This window comes from Mus caroli, unplaced genomic scaffold (assembly GCF_978045245.1).
Source record: "Mus caroli unplaced genomic scaffold, Mus_caroli_1 scaffold_7, whole genome shotgun sequence".
Classification (NCBI taxonomy): Eukaryota; Metazoa; Chordata; class Mammalia; order Rodentia; family Muridae; genus Mus; species Mus caroli.
In genome coordinates, this window is record NW_028227262.1 from 78,077,605 (window position 1) to 78,100,856 (window position 23,252).

General features: G+C 42.7%; 1 long non-coding RNA gene across 1 annotated transcript; it reads right to left on the minus strand.

The window, feature by feature from the left end:
- Positions 1–720: 720 nt before the first annotated feature.
- LOC110296753 (uncharacterized) lies at positions 721–6,689 on the minus strand. Its single transcript, XR_015047618.1, has 4 exons — positions 6,366–6,689; positions 6,178–6,215; positions 5,283–5,537; positions 721–4,572 (listed from the first exon to the last, which is right to left on the minus strand). It is a non-coding gene; the product is annotated as an uncharacterized LOC110296753 (long non-coding RNA).
- Between the last annotated feature and the right edge of the window lie 16,563 nt (positions 6,690–23,252).

Genomic DNA, 23,252 nt, shown 5'->3' on the forward strand with positions numbered 1-23,252 from the left:
ATATTAGGTCAAGATTTATCCATGTAAAAATAAACAAGCACATTCATCTTATTTATATGCAAATTTGCTCCTATCTTTAACAAATGGCAAAAGTATATGCATACAGAGAATTATTTTAAAGTGAATTTCTTTTTAAAAAAATTAATTTATAATTTGTTATTTGTGCTGTGGTGTGGTGTGTGTGTGTGTGTGTGTGTGTGTGTGTGTGTGTGTACATATGATGAGTGTGGACAATTTTTGGGGAGTTGATGCTGTCTTCCTGCTGCAGGTTCTGGGGCTTGAACATGTTATAAAGCTTGTGTGGTAAGTGTGCCTTTCTCCAACTGTTGAGCCAACCCAACCATCACAAGGTAAATGTCTTTCTTTTTAAAAAAAAATGCTTTATGGCAGAACCACTTACAAAAGACTAAGGCACGGGAGTGACTTTTCTGGAGATGGACCATCCTTTTGCATGGCTGATGGGTAAACTCTGAATTGCAGGGCCTTCAGAGATTTCACCCCAGGATTGCATTTACTGCTGATATGCCTTTCCTGTCACTATTACATAGCCTAATGATTTCCTGGGCATTATAGCCCACCCTATTGGGCAGATTTTTCAAAGACCAACATGAAGACATACTCTTATGTAGTCATGTTGTATAGATAAATTGATGATTTCATAATTTCTAGTAATGATTTTATAGAATCCCCAAATGTATACAAATAATTTTGAGCCCTCTATAGAATGAAAAACTGCAAATAGAACTCTTTAAACCTTTATATGACATGAGCTAATTGCAGTAGGATAAGAAAGCAGGCTTGGAACAAATTTATGATCATGGGAAACATTCCTTCTAGGTTAGCTGAGACCACTCTCTGGTAACTAAAGGTAATAAACTTGGAAGGGACAATTATTTTAGGTGCAAGGATGAAAAATAAAATGTAGACTAGTTTATCCATACAAAACTTCAAAACTAGTAAGACACAAAGCAGATGATTTGCCTCTTGACAAAACCATGCTAACTTGTCACATACAAATTATTGCTTTAAACTTATAATGAACTTATGGGGTTAATAACAGATAATGAACATTTAGTCAGATGCTAGTCTTAATGGAAAGATATGTAAACAATTCTGCTGTTATTCCTTAAGTCTTAATGATTTATGGCATGAATTAATGTCTTAAACTTATTGAACTTACTTGTAATGTAAAAGTAATTAGAAAATCATGTTATCAATTATTCTGTTATAACAGTTTACCTGCTAGTTGTATAAGGTAATTTTATAGAGTTAGTATATATACTGAAAGCAGAAAATAAAGATCCAAGCCTATTTTCTTTTTCATCTAGAGTGAGTGTTTTTTCTGCTATTGTGACTTTCTTTTCCTTTTTCTTTGGCTCAGAAAGAGTTAAGAACCCCCAGCCTCTCTCCTGATCAGGAGGAAAAGAACGAAAAGCCTGAGTGAGTAATAAAAGTCCTTGCTTAATCTCTGCTGCCAAACAGCAGGTGTTAATAGCCAGAAGCCAGCAAGTTTTGGCCACAGAATAGAAAGGTAAAATTTAAGAAAGGTAAATATTACCAAAAGCAAGCAACTTTTGCCCTTGCAAAACCCGAAAGCCTCCAAGAGCACCTATTGCTATTTTCCTCAGTGTCTAGTGCCGTGGCTGGACCATGGCACTTCTATCATCATTTTACTTTATGTGTATAGATATTTTGTCTGTGTGAATGTTTTTGCACAATATGCATGTCTGGTGCCCACGGAGGCCAAAAGAGAGCAGCAAATCCCTAGAACTGGAGTTTCAGGCAGCTATGAGCTATGTGAGGGTGCTGGGAATTGAACTGTGGCCCTCTGCAAGAGTTGCTAGCGCCCTTAATTGCTGAGCCATCTTGCTTATCCCTCTGTTTCCTTCTTTCTTTCTTAATTAATTAATTAATTAATTAATTAATTAAAATATTATTGGTGGGTGTGTGTGTGTACGGTATGAAAATGGGGGTGGTACACACGTCACTGTGATCATGTGAAGGTCCGAAGACAACTTTGTGGAGCCTATTCTCTCCTCCCACCTTTATGTGGGTTCTGGGTATTGAGCTCAGGTTACCAGGCTTGCACGTACCTTTGCTCACTAAACCATCTTGCTGGCCTGTAAATTTCTCTATTAAACACACACACACACACACACACACACACACACGATAAGTGCATTCAACAGACAACCTTTTCTCTATACAGTGACTTCTTAGACCTGTCCTTGTCTAAAATGAGACCTTCTGATCATTGCTTTATGGTCTTCAATGACTTCTTGACAGGCTGGGGTGATGTGGGAAGGGATTCAAAGAATGTGCGGACTGTTCTAATTAAAGAACACAAAATATATCACTAGCCTGACAGGTAAGGTCCCTATTTTGACTGCAAAAGCAAACACTATTTGTCCTCTGGTGTCTCTCTGTCCCTTGCCCTCTGAGGGTTGAGTGTTAGCCTAATTGGCTTCCAGGTTTGCATAACCCTTCAAAGCAGTCAGTTTCCAACTTGCCACACCTCCCCTCCCCTCTGAATTCCAGCGGCTGAGCTCTTGGTAGATAGAAGTACAGCCTTCCTGAGCCTTTGTGGCCACACACAGGCATCCAACAGGCACTCTCTGCAGAAAGACTTCCTGGGGTCTCTGTGCACAATAACATCCCTATTTAAACCCCAACTTTTAGTCTGTTCTTTTAACTCTATTATATTAATAGAGATAAAAGGATAAAGAGATGAAGAGTTGACTGAACACTTAGTACTTTCTCTATCTGAACTCTCAAAATAATACTATAAGGTAAGCATTATTTCTTAATTTTTTTCTGATGAATAAACTATGTACCCGATTATCCACTCAACAAGAATACTCTGACCTACTGTGTGAAAATTGTGCTGGGATTCTATTTCAAATCTACAAAGAAACTTTGTAGTAAGGACCATGAAGAAAATTAAAGCCCCCTTTTAGATCAAATATAGTTGAAAAAAAAGTCTCAAAATGTAGGGACGATTTGAATTAAGAGTAAGGAGAAATTTCTGGTTGTGAAGGAGTCAGGATATCTTCATGAAGAGATGACAACTCATTCAGAAGCATAAAAATGCCTGCTGCAGAAGTTATGTGTAAGAGATAGAAAGACATCTAGGAGACTGGAGGAGCTGGAGTGGGGAAGCTGGCATGGGAGCTGGAGACAGGGCCTCAGCAGATGGGAAGGAGGCTGCTCCCCCAGTACAGTGCAGATGCATAGAGGCAGATAGGCATTTTTAGTAATGGCGATTATGGATTTGATCTAATTTATGTTAGAAAATATACATCAACTCTCTGTCTTTCGTTTGTTTTTTGTTTGTTTGTTCGTTTGTTTGTTTGTTTTTGAGACAGAGTTTCTTTGTGCAGCCCTGGCTGTCCTGTTACTCGCTCTGTAAACCAGACTGGTGTCAAACTCAGAGGTCTGCCTGCCTCTGCCTCCTGAGTGTTGGGATTAAAGGCGTGCACCACCACCAGATATAACTCACTGTCTTATAAATATTATTATTTAGAATGAAGTCAAGTGTGCTTTGTCTGTTTGGGGAGTAGAGATTGAACTTGGAGCCTCACATTTGCTAGGAAAGCAAATCTACCACTGAGCTATAGCTCATTCTCCCCTATTTGTGGTCCTGGGACTTGAGCTCATGGCCTTGAACATACATGCTGGCAAACACTCTCTGAGCAACTTCCTTAATCCCAAGAATAAGGAACATCTTAGAAAAAACTTGAATTTCCTTCCTTCTACTAGAAGATAGGTTCTTGACATAGATTAGGAATGTAATAATTTAGTCTAGTATAGAAAGCACATTTTAACTAAAAGTTGCAAAAGAGCAGATTTCATTGATGAGATGGGTCACTAAAGTATTGAAAGACCAAGAAGAAGAAGGCTTGAGATGGAGTGTGGGATAGTGTCCTTGCTTCTATAGGCTTGCAGGTGGCTGTTGCCTGTAGGTGTGGATGCAATCCACATTGATTAGGATTTGAATCATAAAAAAAGGAAGCAAAGCCAAGGCCGAGAGGCATAGGCAATGACCAGGGTAGGGCATCTGAAGATATGACAGATTCTGGTAACAGGAGATTAGAACGTAGGAACAAGCAGGAGCCTTGGACTGGAGAGTTTCTGCAGTCTTAACAGACCTCTTAGAGATCCAGGACAGGTGAGCATGAAGGGATGGCAGGAGTTGGATGCAGCCTCAGAAGTTTCATGTGGTCACCATGGTGATGTTTGTGCCATCTGCTGAGGGGCACAGTGGAAAGAGAAGCAGCCAGCCTCTCTTTCCCCATCTCCTAGAAGGATTTTCCTCTCATATCTCTTACTATAGAGCCGTTGTTTGGATTGCCCTCTTCTTCAACAATACCCAGCTTCACATCTTTTCCTTCTGGTTGTCAAGGTGATTGGTGGAAGGAGGTTCCGTTCTGTTTCCAACCAGAGGCTTTATGGTTCAGGGTATTCAGGCAGGCTCAGTGAGTATTGAGGAAACAACTTTTTCTCAGCTTCCTTTAGCTTCTGGCAGATGATTTGTCCATTGTCAGATATTCCATACCCTTCACATCCCGAGGTCTGGAGCCAAAGAGACATTGAATAGTTAAGAACACTTACTGTCCTTGAAGGGGACCCAATTTGGTTCCCAGCCTTCATGTTGGGTGGCTCACAACTGCCCATTACTCCATCTCCAAAAAAATTTGACCCTCTTTTCTGGCCTCTGAGGGCATCTTTGTGTACATGTACACATAGTTAAAAATAAAGCAAATATTAAAGAAAATAAAAATCTGAGAGCAGACTGAGAGCCTGTACCAATGGCCCAACAGAAATAGCAAAAGACAGATTGTTAACAGGTCTGTTTTGACTTTCCTCCCTGCTTCACATCTGTTTTAGGGTTTCATTATTATTATTATTATTATTATTATTAATTTTATTGGTTATTTTATTTTTTTACATTTCAAATGTTATTCCCTTTCCTGGTTTCCCCCAACCTTTCCTCTTCCCCCTGCTTCTATGAGGGTGTTCCTCTACCACCCACCCACTCCCATCTCAATACCCTAGCATTCCCCTATACTGGGGCATTCAGCCTTAACAGGACCAAGGGCTTCCCCTCCCATTGATGCCAGATAAGGTAATCTTCTCTTACATATGCATCTGGAGCCCTGAGTCCCTCCCTGTATACTCTTTGGTTGATGGCTTAGTCCCTGGGAGTTCTGGGTGGTTGATATTTGCAATAAAAACACCATGACCAAAAGCAGTGTAGGCAGGGAAGGACTTGTTTGGCTTACACTTCATTAAGGCAGGAAGTCAGGACAGGAAGTCAAACATGGCAGGAACTTGGAAGCTGGAGCTGACACAGAGGCCATGGAGGGATTCTGCTTACTGACTTGCTCCTCGTGGCTTGCTCAGCTTACTTTCTTGTAGAACCCAGGATCACCAGCCCAGAGTTGGGCATCACCTTCAGTGGGTTAGGCCATTCCATATCAATTACTAATTAAGAAAATGTTCTACAGCAGTGGTTCTTATCCTGTGGATCATGACCCCTGTGGGGAATCAAACAACCCTTTCACAGATATTTACCTTATAATTTATAACAGTAGCAAAATTACAGTTATGAAGTAGCAATGAAAACAACACAAGGAACTGTGGGAAAGGATTGCAGCACTGGGAAGGTTGAAAGCCACTGCTTCCCAGGCTGGCCTACAGCCTGATCTCATGAAGGCACTGGGCAGTTTTTCAAATGAGGTTCCCTCCTTTCAGATGACTTTAGCTTCCAGGTGACATAAAGCCAGCCAGCAGAGCATCCCTCAACCGATGAGATTCTGTGGGTTCCTAAATGTTTAAAGAGCTAGCAGTTTTGGAAAAGAAGTTCTTACAAATAAAAAGACACAGTTGCTATTCTTTGCTTTTGGCTTACCAGTATCTGATTGGAAAGGTTTTAACTTGTGGGAAATAAACCTACGAATTAGTCAAGGGTCCAGTGTGAAACTAGAGACAGTGTTTGAGGGTTTGTAATAATAGTTTTGTTTGTTTCCTTTTGCCTATTATATATCACTTTCTGAGGGATTTGCATGCATCTTTATCTGTATCTCTGGGGCTTAAGAATGTTGTTGAGAAAGGCATTCAGGTCATGTATGTTGAGTGGCTGATTGGATAGATAAAAATAAATCAAGTACCACAAACCTTGCTTTCAGGAGCCTCCTGTCAGGATCCTTGATTACCTATGGGAACAACAACAACAACAAAAGCCTTTCAAAGAGTAAAGATGAAACAGAAGGGAGATCTATGAGAAGCCTGGAGTCTACTCAACGGCATCTTTATAAACATTCACGGAAGGGTTGAGGATGCAACTCAGTTGGCAGATTACTTGCCTGTTATGCATGGAAACCTGGGTTGTCACTCCAATACAGCATAAAACCAGATATGATGGCACATGCCTATGCCATGGAGGTGGAGGCGAGAGGATCAGAACTATAAGGTGTCAAACAGCATTTCATAGACACTCTAAAACCCATGCCTTTGGTGGGCAATGTTCTCAAGAAATAGCAGAGACAATACAGAATTCCATGGCATACAGAGAACTTACAAAACGTGCATTGCCCACAGAGGGTGGTGAGACAGATCACGCCACTGGCTGATAGGCGTGTGTACGAGGATCGTTTTCAGTCAGGTGGACACCTCTGGCCCAAATTCTTCATTTCACTGGAGCTTTTGACAATTCAGTTAAATTTCAACCACATTTTATTTGACTGAACTATTCCCTGATAACTTAAGAGGACCAGGGCTGTCAGCCCTCTCAGCCTTTGCTGATAATATCCTGGAACGGAGTTAGTTTTCAAAACCAGGGCAAAGGGAAACCTCAATGTCTTGAGGAAGAACAGCAATGCTGATTCAAAGAGGGAAGCAAACCTTTATTTACAGAGATGTATGCCCTGGCGGGAACAGCCAACATTCAGTGGTGAACTTTATCCTACATGGCATAGCTTACCAATTTTCACTTATGCCCACAGGAACAGCCAGGATGTGGTGACTACCTTTATTGTCCAATATTACCTAGGCTCACTCACATCTGAGCGCATTCCTAAGCACCTGTTTGGCAGACGAGATGCTGACAATTACCCCATCTTAGCAGAGAGACTCGGCTTTGAGGGAAAGTATGTTGACTGAGTTCACACCCTCCTGAGGCAGCAGAGAAGACAGACCTTCTGAGAGCTATCTCCAGAGGCCTCTACTCCCTAACAAGCCTTCATTTCATAGTTTCGTCCTGAACAGAGGGTAACTGTTTGTATTTGAATGAAGGACACTTACCTGGGATTTGGAGATTTCCCTTTTGTCTTAGTTAGGGTTACTATTGCTGTGATGAAACACCATGGCCAAAAGCAACTTGGGGAAGAAAAGGTTTCTTTGGCTTACACTTCCACACTGTTGTCCATCATTGAAGGAAGTCAGGACAGGAGCTCAAACAGGCCCAGAACCTGGAGTCAGGAGCTGCACTAGGCATAGCATGTCTATTCCACGACCATCATAGAGTAGACTACTGAAGCCTGCTAGTCTTGCCAGTGAAGCAAGAACTACACAGAGAGAGTTAGATCTATGGCAATGTTAATGTGACCACAACACTCTATATGAGGGTATGGGACCCTCACCTAGGACTCCAGCCATTACACCCTTCTACTTCTTACATGACCTTGGAGACACTAGAATGTACATACAGGAAGTAGAAAGTAACTCAAAGTGAGACTCTGTGACGCAGTTTCCATGAAGTCATTATCAGGGATGGGGTGAGACTTTGTGGTGATGCGATTGTTTGGAGGTCACCCAAGTGTGGTCCCTCACCTATGGCCTGTAAATAATCCCAATAAACTCACTTGTTCACCAACCTGGACTTCGCTGTTTTCCAAGTTTCACTCTGGTCTGTTGTTGGTGCCCTATCTGGGGGTGAAGAAACATTTGTTCACATTTCCCAAAGAAAAGTGAATTCAGTAAGAGTTTTTTGTTGAATTGTAAATATTAAGCCTGGAAGCTTTGAAGTCTTTCTTGTTAGAGCCAATGCGGTTATGAAGGGGCAAGACTTATGTCCAACTCTCTGAGATGACTCTTTCTCTCAAAATTTCTAAAGGCTCGAAGAGAATGTTCTCACTCTATGCACACTGAATGCTGTGCCCATCTTCCATGTGTGCACTGAGTTATGAAACTAAGTTTGCTTTTGACATTTTTTTTTTAGTATTATTACTACTATGATATGACATAGTAGGGGGGAACAAGTGTCAAGTAGGGGGCTACAAGCTTGCATGTAGATGTCTGTCATAGAATGACCTTAAGGTTGGTTCTTTCTTTCTATGTTTATGTAGGTTCTAGGAGTTGAACTCAGGCTGTGAGTCTTGTACAACAAGAGTTTTCCCTTCTGAGCCATCGAGTCAGTCCATCTTTGATATTTTTTAAGAATGGCACAATTCGAACACATTTGCTGGTCAGAACACTTGCCCAGAGATAGCACTTCCACCAAAGAATGGATACCAATTCCTTCTATATTTTCAAGAACAGTAAACCTTATATCCAAATAGCTTACATGCAACTCTATATCCAAATATCTTCAGAAGTTTCTCCCTTTTCCCCTTAAATCTTTCTGCCTTCCCAAATGGCAAGACAGGTCAACAGTGCATGTCCAGTGAGTGACCTGAGTTCAATTCTCATGTCAAAAGTAAAACCATGTGCACCGGTGCACATCTGCAATCCCAGAATGCCTCTGATGAGATGGGAAGCGGGATGGGAAAATTGTCTGGCGCTTCTGAGTCAGTCAGCCTGGAGAATGCCATGCAGCAAGAGAAGCAACAAGAGAGACTGACTGCCTCGGGGGCAAGGTTTCCTTCCGTTGATAGAACCGACTCCGAAAAGCTGCCCTCTGACCTCTATACAGGTGTGTGACACTACGCATCACTGTATACTCTAATAATAAATACAAACTTACATGTAAGATAAGACCTTGCCCCTTTCTCAAACATGCACATCATTTACTGTGGCTGAGGAGTCCATAGCATCACTCTGCTGGTCCCAAATACGGTTGGTTGGTTTTTAGAGCCTCTCTCTGATTATTCTTTCGGTTGATATAAATATGTATTGAGGAATAGATGAATGGATAGAAGGGAGCATGTAAAAAGTAAAACTGTACGCAGTGGTGCATATCTGCAATCTGTTTCTGTATTGCCTTGGAAACCCCTGTACTATGTGTAGCCCCTTCTCCGATTTGCCGTTAACTCTTTTTTGTTGTTGTTGTTTTGTTTGTTTGTTTGTGTGTAGCCCTGGTTCAGACTAAGCAAAAGAAGACCAGGGAGCGCAGACTCCGTATTCCCAGAACTATGCCCAAGTCCCTGCAATGACTTCCTGGCTACCAAATCTCACTGAGGTGGTGCTCTAAAAGTACCGTGGCCCTGGTTGGCTTCCAGTACTGAGGCTCTAAGGCATAAAGTGCTTTCTGACATTGACTCTGCCTTCATGCAGAAGTGACACAAACCTCCTCCCCACCGTTTCCAGCATGTCACCCTTTCTCTGACCCTAATGAGCAACTGAGGGGTCTCACAGTCATAGAAAGAGGCTTAAATCCACCTTAGAAGGGAAAATGAATGCAAACAAGATACAAATCAGCAAGCCTCTCTGAACTTCATCAGAAAGCATGACCAAGCCCTTCCTTCCAGGGATGGCTCTGTGGAAGAGATTGGAGTCTGCTGGAGAGATGCTATGAGCATCCTGGGACCTCTCTAGGGAGCTTTGGAAGGTGCCCACTTACCCTGCATCTTGATCTCTGTCTTTTCCATCCAAGTCTCCATCAACCACCTGACTTAGGAGGCTTCCCTACCACTCAAGCGAGCATATCAAGACTGCCTCTTGTTGGACACAAGCTGTCATATCTTCAGTGACTCTTGAGAGGGATCTCCATTCTCTGCCCTCATCTGCATCTCCATTCTCCTTCCTAGACATATGAAATAGGCATCATGGAAAATTGAAAAGCAAAGGATTGCAGCTACATTTATACATCACAGACTCCTGGATACATAGTCCTGGGAGGAGGGGCTGGGAGGATTGCTCTCCTTCACTGCCATTTTCCCATTTATAGAATAAGCAAGCTGTTAAGGTTTGATCCTTTGCCATGTTGTGTAATGTTAAATACTGGCCCTGGTTGGCCCCAGGGATGAGGAGATTCTCACATAGATCCACATGATGCTATGTAAACTTGCCTCCTGTAGTGGCTATTCCTGGTTGTCAACTTGACTATATCTGAAATGAACTACTGTCCAGAAGTGGAAGGCTCACCAGTGACCTTAATCTAGAGGCTGGGAGATAGAAGTTTCTGACCTGAATCTTGGTATGGAGATCTTGAGGCATAGTGGCTATGAATTCCAGAAGATTAAGACAGGAAGATCTCCGAGTTCAAGGTCATCTGGGATTAAAGGTGTGGTGGAACACCTTTAATCTTCTGCTGGAGACCTACATAAGGACATTGGAAGAAGAAAGTCTCTCTCTCTCTTTCTCTCTCTTTCTCTCTCTCCTTCACCTGCTTGCCATGTGGGACTGAGCAACTGCTAGATCCTTGGACTTCCATTAACAGCTGCTACTGACCATTGTTGGGAGTTGGACTACAGACTGTAAGTCATCAATAAATTCCTTTACTATATAGAGACTACCCATAAGTTCTGTGACTCTAGAGAACCCTGACTAATACACCTACCAAGTTATCCCTGATTGGTAAACAAAGATGCCTACTGCCTATAGCTGGGCAGAAGAGAGACTTGGGAGTCTGAGGCAGGAGACCATGAGGAGAGAGGTAGGTGGAGAAAGAAGAAGATGTCATGGGGTAGGAGAGTCATGAAAACATGGCCATGAGGGCTGGCCACTTGGAGTTAAGAGCAGCCCAGATGGAACATAGCAAGTCATATTGAAGGGTTATTGGCAGGAGATTTGGCATAATAGCGATGCTGCACATTTCGTGTGTGTGTTTACTGGCCACTCATGTATCTGTTGTGGGGAAAAGTTTGCTCAAATTCTTTCCTTGATTCTAATTTTGTTTTGTTTTGAATTTTGAGTTCGTTGTCAGGGGGCCTTCCTATATTCTAGATAGAGTTTTGTTTTATCACATACATGACTTGTAAATATTTTCATTCATTTTATAAGTTGCCTTTTCGTAGTCTCAGTGGCACCATTTTGAGTATAAAAGATTTAATTTCCTTTGAGTCACCAATGTTTTCAGTGTTTGTATTTTTTTGTATTAGTCCAGAAACTACTGCCTAAACCAGTATTTTTATTTTAAAAATGTATTATATACATTTTTGTTTATGTAATTTTTAGTGTGTGTGTGGGGGGGGGGCTCAGTTGTGGAGATCAGAGGACAACTTGCAGGAATTGGTTTTCCCTTCCATTATGTGGCTCTGGAGGTCAAACTCAGGCACCAATCTTGATGGCAAGCACCTCTGCTCACTGAGCCATCCTGCCAATCCCAGATGATCAACTTTAAAGGGTACATTCTCCCACTGGTTTTTAATGTCTGTCTTTCTAGTATTTACTATTTCCTTCTTTGTTTCCCTGCCTTTCTTCAGCTGCCTCTTTTTTCCTTTTGGATTGATTATACATTTCGTGTCCATTTTTATCTGCTCTGCCTGTAAATCATCTATGAGTCTTCATTAATCTTGTGATTGCCTTAGAGTTTAGAGTACACATCTTAACTTATCACACACTACCTTTGAATCATAGTGTATCTCACATGTGTGGCATAAACGGTTTGAAGCTGTATACTTCCACTTCTTCCTTTTAGACCTTGATGAAACTGTGGTCACATTTTACCCTTGTGTATATACTGCACTGTGATTGATGTTGAAATGGCTAATCATCTTTTAAAGATATTTAAATAATAATTAAAATGTTATCACATAATTGCCATCTCCTCTGCTGCTCCCTCCCTTGTATGGGGTCAGACTCCCACCTGGCATCATTTTTCCTTGTTAAAGGACTCACTCTTTGCTCCTCAAACCATTCCATTCATTGGAAATGGAAAGAATGCTTCCAACCTTAGCTTATAAAGCCAAACTCACCCTCTGATGCCAAAACTCAGTAAAAGCATAGAAAAATTATAAAACCTGTGGATCAATTTTCTTGGTGGTATAGATGAAAAAGTTCCTAATAAAATATTTACAAACTTACTTCAACAATGTTTTGAAAAGATAGCACACCCTGATAAAATTTACTTCTTCCCAGGGATACCAAGATGGTTCAACAAGGCAAATCAATCAACATACTTGTATTACTTATTTATATACTTAATTACATTATTTACATACTACATGTATCATATAAGAATTAAAGGAGAGATTACATGCTCATCTCAATACATTCAGAAAGGAACTTTGATGGAACTCTATTCTATAGATCCAATCCTGGAAGAAACTAGAAACCTGGAAGACACAAAGATTGTATTTCAGTGTAACAAAGGCTATAGATGCCAACTCTGAATTGCCAACATTATAACTGAGTAAAGGAAAAAACTGACTTTCCTCTTAAAAATGAGACAAGACCTTGGGATATGTCTTACCTCCCGTGTTGAAGAAATGAGTTTGCTCTTGCAGAAAGTGCTTTTGTATCAGGAACATGTATACTAGGCCTTGTTCCTGTCCACAAGCTGAGCCCTGTGTACACAATCTAGACTGTTTAACTAATTTCTGCACTTTCATATTATATTTTTGCAAGATAACATATTTGCAATATTAACTCGATCTTTGCCTAAATTCAATGCATGTACAGGAAACTCACAGAGATGATAATGTAAATCTCGAGGGTGAAGGTAAAATACATAGGGGGCAAAAATTAAACCTGTATTTTAAAAAATTGACCAAATCTATTAGACAACAAGTTAATGTGTGTAATGCTAATTTTGAGGGCTTTCAGATTTCTCTAGCTACATTTTATGAAACCATAAAATTTCCAGGTTGTTTGTTTGTTTGTTCATTCGTTTGTTGGTTCATTCGTTTGTTTGTTTGTAATCAGCCCTTTGTACTTTACTGTGTGTTCTTGTCATTGGTATTAACTCCTGGGCTACTACTGCCTTTGTGTGTCTTTCCCTTTGAGATATGTGATATGTATATGTGATAGAGTACAATTTGTTGTATTTTTGTTAATGTATTTATTTCATTCCTGTTTGCTTTATTTTAATTATTGATACTTAAGTTGTCAAACACTAGACATGCTTTATTTATGATATATTTCAGGTTAGATTTATGTTTATTAAATGTGGACGTAAATATAGATTTGGTGTTTTACTGGGGGTGGAGGGTCACTCTCTGCATTCTTATTGGATTCAGGGCAGGGATTCTTAGCTAGAACAGTAAGTGCAGAGGAAGAACTAAGGGGGTGGGGCACTGGCTCAGTAGCTAAAGTTCTTGCCACCGCAAGCTTTCGGACTGAGCTAAATCTGCAGCATGCACATGAGAGCTGAACACATTGCCACGTGCCTTGAATCCTAGCATGATGGACTCAGTCCCTGGCTTCCTGGTTGGTCAGTCTATCAGATCAGCAAGTTCTAGGTTCAGCGAGAGACCCTGCCTCTAAAAGTAAGCTGGAGAATGACAAGAAGGCACTTGACTTTGACCTTTGGCATCCAATTGCATGCACACACTTGCACATACACCAGCACACATGTATAAACCATACACACATAAATATGTACACACGCATAATATAGAGCTGGAGAGATGACTCCGTGGTTAAGAACTTGCTGCTCTTCCAGAGGATACAAGTTCAATTCCTAGCTCCAACACAGCAGCTCACAACTCCAGTTCTAGGGAACCTGACACCCTCTTCTGACCTCCAAGTGCACACATGCAGACATTCAGACAAAACACCCATACACACAAAATAAAAAGTTAAAACGAAGAAATACAAAGAAGATACAAGGCCAAACTTGGAAGTAAAAGCCTAATACTAGAACTTGGGAGGCTGACACAGGAGGACCAGTTCAAGTTCAAGTTCAAGGCCAGCCTCTGCTATGTAGTGAGACTCTACTGTAGCCTCCCTCAGCCTTGAAGCAGGCTGATTCAGACTTTGATGCCACTGAATATGAGATCACCTGGGCTGTAGCCTTCCACCTAGATGGCTATATTGTTCTGTCACCTGCAGCTGCTCTTCTCTGAGACTCTGCTACCTGCTGAGAGACCCTTGAGCCATTCCGGAGGCACATCCTATCCTGCTCATCGCCTACAGTCTGACACCTATAGTCTGACTCCGGGCACCAAGAATGGATTGGTGGGGGCTGGGCCTCCTCCCTTTATAAGCATAGTCTCTTGGTAAACTGGTGGGCTTTGATCAGAGCCATTTGTCTTGGCCTCATTCTTCTCTTGCAGTCTAGTCTTTTTCAGCCCACCCTGCCTTTCAGGAGTACCCGGTTGAGCAGCCTACACTTACACTCTATCTTTAAAACCAACCAACTTCTAAAAGGGATACAAACATGAAAGAAAGAAGTCAGATTGTTCACATGTGAAGGTGATGTGGTCGTACACCTAAAAGACTCTAAAGGTTCCACCAGAAAATTCTCAGATACCACAAACTCGTTCAATAAAGAAGCACAACGCAGAATCAACATGAAAACAACAGCTGTTGGGGTAAATAACTCAGTCGGGGCAGCCATGGACAACAATTCAACCCTGGTGTAAATGAAACCAAGGAGGTGAAAGACCTTCACAGTGGAAGCTATAAAACCTGTAGACCAACAGAGCAAAAGAGAACCAAAGACTAACCCCTTAGCTACAGTCACCAGATTCTCAGCAAAGATGTAAAAAACACTGGGGGGAAAGATGGCCTCTTCAGCAAGAGGTGTCAGAAATCCATGTATAAAACCAAGAGCCCAGCCTCTCACCCTGCCCCTTAACTGCCTTTCAAAATGGGTCATAGAACTTAATGCATGGCTGGAAACTTTGAAACTGCTAAACTCTAGCAGCTAAAGGTAAACAAAGAGGTGTTGGGGATTAGTTCTAATGCTTTGATTTAATCAGGAATCTGTGTGTCCAAACACGGAAGGTCCTTGTCCCCAATTGGTTTTTGATCAATCAATAAAGATGCCAGCAGCCAATGGTTAGGCAGGAGATGGGGCGGGGCCCTTAAATTTGCATGGGCTAGGAACTGGGAAAAAGAAGAGTCAAGACAATTGCCTTGAGTCAGGAAGAACGATGGATAAGATTTTGAGCTGTGGAGGGAAGATCATTTGAAATGTAGGAGGAAAGAAAAAAGGGCTGCCCAAAAGCATCTTAGGCAGCAAAAACCAATGGGCCTCACAGAAGGTAACAGGACAGCAAAGTTAAGGGTAGATTTAGAAGATGTTGAACCAGGAGTACCAGAGAGAAAAGAATGCTAGCCACGGGAAGACTAGAACTGCCCAGCCTTTGAGGAACCAAGCCATTTCAAAAATAAGCTAATGTGTATGGTTTTTTCATTTGTGGATCCAAAGAGTTCCTAGGCGGGTGGCTGGAAGTGCGTGACCCAACGTCTACCAAAGTGGAATAGGTTAAATGTATGCTACAGAGAGGAACACTTCAATAACTTTGTGAGCATTGCTGCAGTGGCTCAGGAAGCAATAGTGGGGATTGGCAAAATTAATTACAGAAAATGTGAAATCTTCTGACCTCAAAAAAAAGCAACAGTCCCAGGGAGGAGTCAGACTACAGAACAGGGAAAGTCTGACAGGAAACTGTTATTTAAAACAAAGAACCAAAACAATAACAAAACTCCAAAAGAACAATAAATTCAGTGAATAAGTGCTCAACTTATTTAAACAGCTTTAAAAAAAAATAAAAGAACAAACAACTCATAGAGGAACTTTTCAAAATGTTAATGGTGAAGATTCATGTTCAACATCTGGAAAAAATTCAAACACTATTGCAACCTTGTCCCAGTAAGAATAGGGCAAAAGAAAACTAAGCAGATGTTAGTAAGGGTTCCTGAGAAAGGAAGCCATTATGTCCTGCTAGTGGGAATGGAAATTCTTAGAACCACTGTGGGAATCAGTTGGTGCTGGAGAGATGATTCGGCTGTTAAGAGCACATCCTAGTCTCTTCCAGAGGACCTGAATTTAATTCCAGCACCCAGGTCTGGTGGCTCACAACTGTCGGTAACACCTTATTCTTGCCTTTATAAGCACTGCTCGCATATCTGTGTGCAAGTGAGCAAACACGCATGCGCGCGTGTGCATACACACACCATTTTTTCAACACATATAAACTCAAACTGAATGTTGAGTTCAACAGATGAATGGATAAAGAAAATAAACCAGAACCTGGGAGATAAACGCAGAAGAATCAAAAGTCCAGTACCACACAGGGCTACATGGTGAATTCAGCTTCTAAGGCTGTCCTGGCCTATACAAGGCCCCATCTCAAAAAAGAAAAGAAGAAAGAAAAAAGGAGAAGGATGTTTTGTTCCCAATTCTAAGAAGGGGCAAAGTGTCCACACTTTGGTCTTCGTTCTTCTTGAGTTTCATGCATTTAGCAAATTGTATCTTATATCTTGGGTATCCTAAGTTTCTGGGCTAATATCCACTTATCAGTGAGTACATATTGTGTGAGTTCCTTTGTGATTGGGTTGCCTCACTCAGGATGATGCCCTCTAGGTCCATCCATTTGCCTAGGAATTTCATAAATTCATTCTTTTTAATAGCTGAGTAGTACTCCATTGTGTAAATGTACCACATTTTCTGTATCCATTCCTCTGTTGAGGGGTATCTGGGTTCTTTCCAGCTTCTGGCTATTATAAATAAGTCAAGAGCTCCGGGGTACTGGTTAGTTCATAATGTTGTTCCACCTATAGGGTTGCAGATCCCTTTAGCTCCTTGGGTACTTTCTCTAGCTCCTCCATTGGGGGCCCTGTGTTCCAATAGCTGACTGTGAGCATCCACTTCTGTATTTGCCAGGCCCCGGCATAGTCTCACAAGAGACAGCTATATCAGGGTCCTTTCAGCAAAATCTTGCTAGTGTATGCAATGGTGTCAGCGTTTGGAAGCTGATTATGGGATGGATCCCCAGATATGGCAGTCTCTAGATGGTCCATCCTTTCGTCACAGCTCCAAACTTTGTCTCTGTAACTCCTTCCTTGGGTGTTTTGTTCCTGTATCAAAAGATGGCCTAGTCGGCCATCACTGGAAAGAGAGGCCCATTGGACTTGCAAACTTTATATGCCCCAGTACAGGGGAACGCCAGGGCCAAAAAGTGGGGGTGGGTGGGTAGGGGAGTGTGGGGGGGAGAGTATGGGGGACTTTTGAGATAGCATTGGAAATGTAAATGAGGCAAATACCTAATAAAAATTGTAAGGAGCCGCCCTCACATTCGCCATTACAAGATGGCGCTGATGGCACTGGCACCCGTGTAAACCATCTGCGCATGCGCAGGGGTAGTTTTCCACCCCATGTGCTATGCCTTCCCCGTGACGACAACTCTGGTCAATGGGCTGCAGCCAATCAGGGAGCGACACGTCTGAGGCGGAGGACAGTCCTCCATAAAAGGGATAGGGCTCCACCATTTCTCTCTCTCTCTGGCTCTCTTCTCCACTGGCTCCTGAAGGGGTATCCCTTTTATGGAGGACTGTCCTCCGTGTGCAGGTAAAGGGGCCGTACACAAAACCTCCCAGGCTCATCACCCGGAGGGGTCCTGGTCTGGTCCCGTTTCGTTTTTCCTGGGGGAAGGACACTTGGACACTCAACCTTCTTGAAAGATGACATGTCTCCCTAGAATAGGCTCATATATGCCACAGAGCCCTTCTACTGCAGTGCTTAGCCGTGCAACTCTCTCGGGCTGCTGAAGCACACTCACTCTATCCCGTGCAATGAGACTAGCCTCGTGGGGTGCAAGAGCTGAGTGGCCAGCGACCTATTGCTTAAGCATAGATAACCATATATCAGGGGAAGCACCATGTTCTAGTGCTGCAAGCGCCTGGGCAATAACCACCTTGTCTCTCCTAGTTTGGGCCTTAAACTTACAGACCAACCAGAGAAGCAACACTAATCCACAGCAAAGAACAGCTCCAAATAATCCCACCCCCACCCATTCTTTAAAGAAGGAAAATGTTGAAAAGATAGTCCTTAGGTCAGGGACAGGTCCAAGTGCGTGGGGCAAGTCTCAATTTTTGAAGGGTCTGTTCAAATTTAGCCGTCCAATTCTGTATCTCCCAACGCTGCTCTCCCTTTGTTGTTGTCGCCCTGGACATCACCAAGACGAGGGACATCAGTATTCCCTTGGTCAGTCTGGATTTTTCGGGTGAGTCTTTTTGGTATCCAAAATGGGTTGTCTTCATTCTGTGGAAAAACACAAACAGCTCCCCTGGATCTTATTAAAATAGGATCCGGGCCTTTCCATTTGTTATTTAAAACATCTTTCCATTTAACCATCTCATTGGGCCTATCTGGCTCTGAACAATGACGTTCAGCCGCAGTATGGCCATGAGCATCAAGATTTAAAAAATTGAGTGTAAAGAGTGCCATAGACACAGACACTCTTGGTACTCGGGGTAGAGCCTCCTCGACTCCCCCTTTCTGTTTTATTAGATAGGATTTGAGGGTGCGGTGCGCACGCTCAACAATATAAGCTGGTCCATTATCAGTCTTAAGGAGTTTGGGTTTCCCCCAAGCACTCCATGCCTCAAGGCAATGTTGAATCACATGTGAGGCCTTTTCTCCGGTTAAAGGAGAGGCAAACATGATGCCAGAGCATGTGTCAATGGACACATGGAGATATTGAAGTTTTCCAAAGGAAGAAACATGTGTAACATCCATTTGCCAGACCTGTAGAGGTCGAATACCACGTGGGTTAATTCCCACATGAGGAACTGGCAAGAACTCACAGCAGCTTTGACATTGAGTAACAATGTCACGGGCTTCTTTTCTCGTCAAGGAGAAACGATGGCGTAATGTTTCAGCCGTCACATGAAAATTGTTATGAAAATTTCTTGCAGCCTCTACCGGGGATGATAGGGCAGCAGCCACCACTTTAGTGGCCTTATCTGCAAAATCATTTCCCAGAGCCATGGGGCCAGGTAGGCCTGAATGGGCTCTAACATGAGTAATATAAACAGGAAATCTAGACAACAAAACTAATTGTATCTGCTGAAAAATATTGGCAACTTTACTGGAAGGCTTAATCACTCCAGCACTTCTAAAAGATTTACTGCATTGACTACATAACAGGAGTCTGACACAATATTAAGGGGTTCTAAAAAGGTTTTTAAAACTTCTAAAACCACTAAACAGTCTACCACTTGAGGTGAATTTTCATTATATTGTTTGGATACTACTTTACCATTAGCCACATAGGCACCTATGCCAGTTTTTGATCCATCAGTATATACCACAACCCCATTTTTAAGTGGGTTTCTTACTGTTATTTGTGGAAACACAACAGATTGATTTTGGGCAAACTGTAAAATTGGATGTTTTGGATAATGGTTATCTATTTGTCCTGAAAAGGAGGTAACTAAAACTGCCCAATCATTGGATGTGGCTGCCAAGGTTTGAACCTGTCAAAAGTCCAATCTCTCTGCTCTGGAGTCAAAGCAGCAGCGTTTGCTCGGGCCTGCGTTTGTGCAGCCTCTTGCCATAGAGCTCTCCATTCCGTATATTTGTCCATATTGGGGAGAGTGGCTTTTGCAATCATTTGCCAGTCGGCAGGAGTTAGTGCCATGCCGGCAAGCCTGTACTCTACCGGAGCATGAACACGCCCACCCTCTGCTCCTTCAAAGACCGGAAATGCCTGTTGCATCTTCCTTTGTTCCTCTCTTGGAATGAACGAGTCTGTGCACTGCCTCTCTGCGCAGGGCTGACGCACTACGCAGGGCGAGGGCTCCGCATAGGGTGGAGGTGCACTATGACCTTGAAGCCGACTGCCCTGAGGCCGAGCAGCAAGCTGGCCTTTGCCAGCCGCTTTTGGCTTTTTTCTTGACCTATAAGCTCGCATTTCTCTCTCATAACGAGCTGCTCCCTCCTCCAAGTCTGTTTCCTCAGAAGGGCTAATTTTTTCATCTGATTTACAGCTACCAAGAACTGGCTCTTTAAACTCATCTCTTTTCTCCTCTTTCCTTCTAATCTCTCCCCAGGTATTTTCCCCTGACATTAACTTTTCTTTTTTCCTTTGTTTTTTTGTTTTTGACGGTGGTAGTAGTAATGGCACAGTAGTAATGGCACAGTAGTAGCAGTGGTAGCAGCAATAGCATGGTAGTAATAGTGGTAGTGATAATAAAGTGGTAGTGGTACAGTAATAATGATGTCAGTTAGTAATGGCATAGTAGTAACGGTGGTGGTAATGGCACAGTAGTAATGGTGGTAGCAGTAATGGCAGTCATGAGAGTGTTTCCTATTCTCCCCACTCCTCCTCACGTTATCTTCAAATGGCAGCAATTTTATCTCTTCCTTTCCAATTTTCCTCTCCATCATTTCTTTTTCTTGCATTATAATCTGCAGAGCCAGATGTAACAGTTAATGTTGCACGCTTTGTCTTATTCTTAATTTCAAGTTTCCTTAATTTGAGGTGATCTAGGCTTGCTGCCCCTTTGCTTTGTTCCGTTTCACTGAGATCACCCTTTCAATGGACACTGCTTCCTGTGCTCTTTGGCTGCCCCCTAACTTGGCAGATACAACCAGGTTGTAAATATCCATGGTCTTCATCAAGATAACCTAAGTCTTCTGGGAGAGCTCAGCTTTTCTGGGAAGAGGTAGGACAGACAGTCTGCAGGTGTGAGGTTCGAAGGTCTTTAGCCATCTTTGTCAAACCTGAGATGACCTTGCGGTGGAAGTGGCGGCTCTGCTTTGGGATCATCAGAGGCTTCTGATTAAGTGCTGATTTCAGGCTAGCCCAGTCCTAATCACAGGAGTCACTGCTCCGGCTGCTTCTCTAATCTCAGGGAGATTAATTAATGATCCGAGGCTCCCAGCCAGGTGGCCAATGGTCACAGGGATACTGAGCCATCTACGGGAGACAGACACACAACCCAACTCCTGGTCACAGTTCATCATTGTTCCAGCGTGGAGGAGATGGCTGTGTGTGTGTGTGTGTGTGTGTGTGTGTGTGTGTGTGTGCTCTTAGGCCCTGCCTGTTCTGGTGTAGTTGTTTATGGTATTGTGTAATCACCTCTACTGCTGCATGCTATGTTCATGTTTATTTTAACTTTTTACAAGCCAAGTACTTTGGAAGCTAATAGTGATTCATGGAATTAAAAGCCATTGAAGGAGGGTAGGTACATTAGCTTGCTAAAATGACCCTCTCACCTTCCTGCCCAGATCCCCTTACTCCTCTACATCTCTGCTGTCACTTTACTGGAGACAACAGATACCAGTAACAAAGTGAATAGGTAGCAGGTCCCCAGACCTAGATGGAGGCACCCACAGATCCACTTTTACTTTCCTCATAGATGGGGCCTTCTGAATGAAAATGGAATGGTCCTTCCTGCCACTTTCTCGCCCACAGTACCTTCCCCAGCCTTGCTCCCATCACACCCATCCTTTCTCAGACACACCCTGAGCCAGTTGGCCTCCACACCCCTCTGGTTTGCCTATGTTTTTCCTTTTGCAAATCCTACTGAAATTTCTCTTTGTCCACACGGTAAGCTCCTATTTGTTCTTCAAGATCGGGCCTGGAGACCTCTGCCTCTGCAGACATTCATGATTTCCCTCGTGCCTGTTCCTGCGAGCAGGTCACATGTGTGAGAACCCAGTGTCACCATCCAGCTGCTGCTCCTGTGATAGTTTCCAGCATCTCTCCTTTTACATTGACAGTCACCTGCTGAGACACCTCGAGTCCCTGGCTAACCGACTTCTTGGTGCCAGGATCTCTCATCTAAAAAGTGAGTTATCTCAAAACGGGCATTGATGACCATACATCCCATTCCCCACTCCTGTCCCTTACTCTCCCTCGTCCCCAGGAAGGTGTACAGAGACCCCACTTCTGCCACATGAACTCTGATTCCTCTCTTCAGAGTCTCTGCCATGTGTCTGTCCTGGGACTGGGCCCTGAACTCCCCTGTCATGCTGTTGCCTTTCTGTCTGTCTGTCTATGGCAATGATAACTTTTATAATAAACTCCATATTCCCATTTGAGGATCCCTCTTGACTCCTCCTCTGAAACCCTCCACACGTATTTCCTCTCTGTACTCACAGAATCCCTGATTCATCTCCTGCTCACTGAGGGTGGAGCTTCACTTGATGAGTGAACTAAACTTTTTCAAAACCTCTATCACCTGCCTATTACCTAATAATAATATTATCATTTGGGATCCTGAAACTGCTGCCCAGATTGAGATGTTCTGATAAGGACACATCCTTTGAAAATACCTTTTCTAAGAGACTGCCACCACCAGTCTACAGGACTCTGAAAGAGGAACAACAGAATTGTATAGACACCTTCAGATCGGACCCTTCTAAGTCTTCCGTAACTTTCTCAACCCAACCCTCCACCCAAATTCAATAAGCAGAGAGCATCCTCAAACTCATGGCTCTCCTGCCTCACCCTTCCCCCACGTGCTTGCATGACGGGCATGCACCAGCATGACTTGTATAGAAATTAGGATTCTGAGCCATTTGGTGGTTTTCAGTTATAGGCACACCTATCTTCATTATCTTTCTTCTGTCTTTCTACCCTGGATCATTCTTCTCCATTCTGCATCATCTTTACAACTTATAAGACATTCGTGAAAGAGCCTATACTTTTAAATTTAATGTTCATTTAAAAAGAAAAAAGAGAGGAGCTGGAGAGATAGATGGCTCAGCATTAAGACACTGACTGCTCTTACAGAGGTCCTGAGTTCAATTCCCAACAAACACATGGTGGCTCACAATCATCTGTAATGAGACCCAGTGCCCTCTTCTGAAGGCAGCTACAGTATACTCATATAAATAAAATAGTAAATAAATCTTGTTTTTTTAAAAAAAAATCACAACAGACTCAGCTCTGTTTTCTCCCCCTGTTTCCCACCATACAAGCATCTCTAAGGCAGAGGCCGACCTACACATTCGGCTCCAACTCCCCATCCTCATGTGCAGCATGCTGTAAATGTTTCACGCATATCTGGTCAGTGACTCACATCACAAAATAGTCAGCAGTGGATAGTCACCATCAGATAGTCACCAGTGGATACTCAGTCACCAGTGGACAGTCACCAGTGGATAGTCACCAGTGGATATTCAGTCAGCAGTGGATATTCAGTCAGCAATGGATAGTCACCAGTGGATATTCAGTCAGCAGTGGATATTC